We start from the raw sequence: 6,956 nt of genomic DNA, 5'->3' as shown, positions 1-6,956 counted from the left end.
TATCGGCTTCCCGAAAACGAATCTTGGAGGCAAAGGCAAAGCTGCCCAAACCAGTGGGTGGCGTGAATTAAAAAAATTCAAGTTTCTGAATTTCTAGTTTGTTTGTTTTTAATTATCTCAATTTCACTACACATGTTTATCCGTTTATCTAATTAATATTCAATTTTTTGAGGTTAAAAGTGATAACTCTTCAAACAGATGTATATTTAAAGTTCTGCTTTCTTCGTATTATCCATTTAGATCTTAAAATGAATTCGCTGTTCGAGATATTTGATGAAGGTACGGAGCCCACTTAGTGCCACAAGTTTTGGATTTTTACCAAAATAATTTATTTTAACGTTAGATATTTATATGACATATTTCTTGATAGTCATTTCTTTTATCTTTCACCCAACATCAGTAATATTCGGCACGTTCCAAGAACCGTTTAACAAATATTTAGATGAAGTTAACAGCCTTGGAAACTTTTTGATTTCGTACTTTGTTCTATTTTAAATTGTTGCTCTCGTTCATTTCCAAATATACAATAAGTGACTACACACTCCAAACGAGAACTTTAAAAACCTTTGTTCACTGAAAGGTAGAGTGATTATAGAATATTTAGAACTGGAATTTTCAGCCTGTAAGGCATCTTCATGAGCAAGTGGGCTAGTCAGAATAAGGGATAGTCGTCCCCAATGTCGCACTACTGAACAGAGTGAAGGCAGCCAGCCAGCTACATCTGCCGCCACAACTGTCTTTTTGAACGAAATAACGGGATTAACTGTGCCTTTTGGTAAAGTGTTCTGAGCTTAAATTACGTAATGTGCCATCGGCGTCAAGTCTCGAACCTTAGACTCTTCCATCCGCAGCACGAAACACAAATAACTAGGCCATGTATGGCCTTAATATTTAGAAATGTTTTATCTAACAATTTGATTTCCCGTACGATTACAAATTGGACAATCTTTTTTCTTTCTTTTTCCTCACTAATATTAAAAGTGAAAAATACAAATCACACATTAATCATTTCCTATGATAAATAAAAAAATGTAGATACTTTTTCTCTTACAAATGTGGCAACGGATCTTACTTTATGCAACATGCATGTACACAAACTTAGGCAGCAAGTCTAACGTCGACATGGAGATAGTTATAGAAATCGTCGTTCAAAACACTAACGTGTGTTATAGTTGTTGACAATACAATGCTTGATTATATTTTTGTCAAATTTTAGGGGTTCTTGGTAACCTTACCATTTCCTCCTCGTTGTTGTTCTCTAAAATAACCGCAGTTTTTCTCCATATTATCATTTTCTAAGGTGTAGTAGGATAACATAGGCTGTTTCTCCTCGTTGTTGGTTTTTGAAGATTACTTAACAACCTCAGTCGTATCTATTTGTTGTTGTTCACTGAAGCTCAAGTGATAGTAATATTGGATATTTATTTTCGTTATTGTTCTCTCAGATTTATAATTGATAGCATCAGCTGTTTCTCCTTATTGTTGTTCTCTTAGGTTAAACTGATTACATCAGCTCTTTCTCCTTGTTGTTGTTCTCTTAGGTTTAACTGATTACATCAGCTCTTTCTCCTTGTTGTTGTTCTCTAAATTTTAGTTTTTAGCATCAGCTTTTCCTCCTAGTTGTTCTCTTAGGTTTAATTGATATTCTGAGCTGTTTTCCTTTTTCTCTTATTAGGTTTAATAGGTAATATTAGGTGTTTTTCCTTTTTGTTTTCTTAGATTTAATTGGAAATATTATCTGTTTTTCCTTTTTTGTTGTTAGGTTTAATTGAAAATATTAGGTATTTCTCCTTGTTTTCTTAGTTTTAATAAATAATATTAGGTATTTTTCCTTGTTGTTTTCTTAGTTTTAATAAATAATATTAAGAGTTTTTCCTTTTTGTTTTCTTAGGTTTGATAGATAATATTTGGGTTTTTTCCTTGTTGTTTTCTAAGGTTTAATTAGTGACTATGGCTTGTTTTTTCGCCGTTGTTGGTCTCTAATGTTTAATTGGTGACTATGGATTGTTTTTTTTGCCATTGTTGGTCTCTAATGTTTAATTGACGACCTTGGCTGTTTTTTTTTTGTCGTTATTGTTTTTGTCTAAGGCTTATTTGATGAATATATATGTTTTTTCCGTTGTTGTTGTTGTTCTCTTACGTTTAATTGATAACATCAACGTTTTCTCCTTGTTATTATTCTCAAATGTTTAATTGGTAACTTGACTGTATTTTTTTTAGTTTTTGTTGTTCTCTGAGACTTATATTTGAATTCAAGTATCTTTGCATATTTTCAATTATTTTAAACAAAACCAGAGTATTTTATAATTATGTTGCGTATGATGTCTTTCCCCCACCGTTTCCAGCCAATATTTACGCGTCGTTGGACATTATTTAATAGCATACACAGTACGTATCAGTAACAGAGATTGTCACCTTTACATTGAGTTAATGAAGTTGATATACGTGATCATTCCCAGCTCTTTACGCCTGGTCTAATGTCCATTAGAAACCTTATATTCAAGGGCAACAATGTAAGTAATGGACGTTTGGATGCCTTCAATTGGCCTATTGATTTTTTTCCTATAACACATTTATATGACTATCAAGAACGTCAGTTCCCTAATTTGGGGCCTATTGAGAAACGCCCCATGTAACAGTGTGTAATGTTGCGATTCCCGGAGCGACTCCCACAGAAGCAGGGGGAAAAGGGGGAGTTGGACATCTAGGTTTACTAAGAATCTTTCGATAGAGGAGGGTAGGGGTATCGATTCTCTCTCTGTGGACTAGTGAAGTGTACGAGTACTTCCTTCCGTAGCTCTTCCGTCAACAAAATGAGAAAATCGACAAGCACCACTGTGTAGTAGAACTTTGTTAATCTGACGGCTCCCTTGATGCTGCTGATGTGCTGCGAGAGGTTAGAGGAGCAGTGCCTGCATTGCTCTTAATGTATTTTCCGTGTTCAGCCTCTACTCCTGACACGTGTAGGCAGAAGCCAATACACAGCACGCCGCATGTCCAACCGCTCGTTTGATTCGGTACACGAATTTCTACTAGAACGGGAAAGCTGGGTGCATTAATGGGGCTGGATCTGCTCCAGTTTTTTACGGACTTGTAGTAAGTCTTGTTGAAGATAATTTTAGAGAAGTGCTGACACATGTCTCGTCTTGCTAACGAAAGACCCTTGGTGTTAACGAGCTACCGTTACGTGGATGTAATCTCTGCAGGCTGTCTTCGTCGGACATTATGTTCCTACGTGATTTACACAGTTAAGACTATGTTTTTTGTTGTCGCTTTCTCTTAGTGAAACATGTCAACTTGGCAGGAATTATGAACAAAATACAGCCCTCTCTAACAATCTTTGAGGACGAGGTAGTGGAAACTTCAATAGAAAAAACAAACTAACCTAAGTTTTATACAGACACTCTTGCCATGTAACAGCGGCATTACAGTAAATAAAACCATTCGAACATTTTTTCAAGTATCGTTAAAATGATTGCTTATAACTTTTATCTAGTTATATACTTGGCAGAAAGTTAATGAGCTTTTTTTTTTTAAATAAAATGCCGCGGCTTCAGTTCACGAGACCCACGTAACGACTATACTAATAGGGGGTACTAAATGAAGATATAAATACTCAAATTTTGAAAAGATTAGAAGTTTAGGAAAGCACATAAAGACACGATCGACTTAAAAATAAGAACTCCTTCTGTTTCAGTTCCACTTTAAACACTAAGAAGATAAACAAACAAACCAGTTAAGTGCACAAGCTTCTGTTTAAAATATGACGTAATTTTGGAAAACACAACTCAAGGGTAATTAACAGTTTCGTAAAACAATCTTCAGATAACTTATTACTCCTGCTCATTCTGTTGCTATAAAATAATATAGAAATAATAACTTTATTATTGTGTTTTAAAACATTATAGAAATAATTACCTTATTAGTGTGTTTTAAAAAATATAAAAATAATAACGTTATTAGTGTCTTTTAAAACAATATAGAAATAATAACGTTATTAATGTGTTTTAAAACAATAAAGAAATAATAACGTTATCAATATGTTTCAGCTGATTCAATATTGAGAACGTAAAGTTAAATAGTTTACAGTTTTGGAGATTAATAAACTACATATTGATACTTTTTTTTGGGGGGGGGGAGGTTTCTTTGGCTAATTTACGTTCGACATTGAATTAAACCTTATAGTGTAATAGAAAAAATAACGATACTTTTTTCCAGTTTTAGCTCTTTACCTTATTTTCTACGTTAGGATGCAGAAAGTGTTACAGTTATGATAAAACGTACGTGCATGAAATGCTATATAAATGTTTGTCATTACTAAACACACAGAAAACAAAAGAAGAGTGAAGCCATTAGTATTCTACAAGGTGATCCAAAGAGAGATACCTCGCTGATTTCTTAAAGGAAGAACCTTGTAGTACCGAAATAGAACACTCGGTATGGTACAATGTCAGTCAGAACACCTGAATTTTAATCATGCCAGTTTTAAGCTTCCATATGTATTCCAGCAACTATGAAATAAGGTTATTCAAAAGGTTAAAGCTAACATACGAAAACAGCTAAAAGTTGAAATGTTTACATATAAGGCCTACTACAGTGTTTCCTGTTTAAGATGGAATGTTTACATATAAGGCCTACTACAGTGTTTCCTGTTTAAGATGGAATGTTCACATATAAGGCCCAGTTCAGTTTCTCTTTCTTACCTGGAATTTTGACACTTAATGTACATTTCATTTTACTTTTTCAGTTGGAAAGTTGATATTCAAGGCACATTTCAGTTTTACTTTTTTTTGTTTTGAAACGTAGACATTGAATACAAAGTTCAGTCTTTTCTGGTTCATTTCGTTTAAAAGTTAAACACGTGTTTCTAAACCAATAATGATCTTTCACAATATGTCACTAAACGGTATAAACGGTGTTTACAGTGAGAATTGATGACGATGTAGTATAAACAAAATTTTTATGTCTTATACAGTGTATTTCTATAGTAAGTCATTACACTCTTGTTTGGCAATATACCTGAATCATAATTAAAATACAAAAATTATACTAAGCGAAAAGCCTTATCTGTATCTGTGTACTGCGAATAAAATCTGGTTAGAATTCTGTTATACACACACACTTAGGGTGGTTAGGATAGCTCGATTCGTAATCTGCGGGTCGCAGGTTCGAATCCTCGTCATTGAATATGCTCATAGGGACGTTATAAAGTTACGGTCAAACCCACTATTTGTTGGTAAAGGAGTAGCCCAAGAGTTGGCGGTGGGTAGTGTTGATTAGCTGCCTTCCGTCTGGTCTATCACTGGTAAATTAGCACATTAGTTAGCACATTCCCCGGCATTTCTTTTTAAGAAGTGAAATCTTTCTTTACAGTGATTCGTTTCTTCATTAAAATTAAATCACTGTTTAACTGTTGTTTTTGTAAGGATTGAAATATATATGCATAACGTTTTTGTTGTTGCTGTTTATATCGTATTAAACAAATTATTTGTTTCCCATTCTTTCTGTTTTCTGAACAAACAAAGCTAAACTACTGTTTATTGCAACTACGAAAATACCATCACAAATGTTAAGCCTAATGGTTTCTAATGCTTTGCCAGCTTTCGGCGTTTTAACGCTAACTTTTAAAGTATTATACTTTATATATAAAAAACTTTTTAGAGAATCTTTTGTCTCTCATAATCCAGTCGAACTGACGAGTTCTTGTATTCAACAAAATTGCTCGTGGGCAGCGACTTGTGTGAGAAAAAATAAAGATAGATTCGAAGTGCTATATTTACACCTCTCTGATTTATAATTCGCATTAGATAAATTAAGATGAATTTTGAAAAAAAAAGCAAAATAAAAGCAACAAATGTAATAAATTTCCTTAAAGGCTGCAAAATAGTTTATTTACAAAACGGATTCAGAAATTTAGAGGATGGAGTGAAGTGAAAATGGCATTTTCTTTAACTCTGAACATTAAACTTAAAACGGGTGAAACATCATTGATTTCCCATCCTTAGACCGCCAATCTATTCATAATGAGCATTTGACGACAAAAACACCCAACAAAGATTTAAGACTGATGTATTTTGAAAACGTTCCGGAGCACAGTGAATGTTTTCTTCAACAGGTATTTGTGTGATTTTTTACATCATAGCTAAATATCCTTGCACTCAGGACGGAATATTGTAGTCTTGTAACGAAAGATTCAGAGTTTTTGACAAAAGAAGAAGCTTTTGATAAAAGGAGCAAATACCCAAACCAGGAATTTTTCGAGATAATAAAGGTAAGTTTTATAAGCAGAAACTGTAGGACGTAAATAACATTTGGTTTGTGGATTTTTGTTAGGCCTTATACTGGTTGTGTGATCTGAAGATCGTAAGAAATTTAAAATTCATTGGAAAGTTTGTCAAATTTGCTAAATCAGTATCTAATTTCATAAAGTGAGCTGAATCATTTAAAATAATCCTTATGTCATTGAGGGAGGTATTTACAAAGAGCCATGACAACAACAACAACACAACTCCCCTTTTAATAGAACAATGTTTTGATCATTTTTAGAGGTATTTACAGGTAGCCATGACAACAACAGAATTGTCTTTTAATAAAACAAAGAATGATCATTTTTAGAGGAATATACAGGTAGCCATGACAACAGTAGAACTGCCTTTTAATAAAACAATGTTTTGGTTATTTTTTGGAGATCGTAACGCTTTTAATTCTTCGGGTTTTAAGTTGGGTATTAACACTTGCGGTCGATCAATGAGTGACTTTCTTGAAATAAAACAAAAAATCTGTGAAATAGTTTCAGGGCAGGATAATTGTTTAGAAGGTAAGAGAAAAGCACTTTCGATAATTTGAGATGGTGGTTGTCATGGGTCTCTGTAAATGCCACAGTGACATCAACCCGTTAAGTATGTGTATAAGGACAAGCACAGGCCAAAGATAATTTATTGGAGACAACATAAGCA

Source organism: Limulus polyphemus, unplaced genomic scaffold (assembly GCF_000517525.1).
Source record: "Limulus polyphemus unplaced genomic scaffold, Limulus_polyphemus-2.1.2 Scaffold1034, whole genome shotgun sequence".
NCBI classification, from domain to species: domain Eukaryota; kingdom Metazoa; phylum Arthropoda; class Merostomata; order Xiphosura; family Limulidae; genus Limulus; species Limulus polyphemus.
This window is presented reverse-complemented; position numbering follows the sequence as displayed.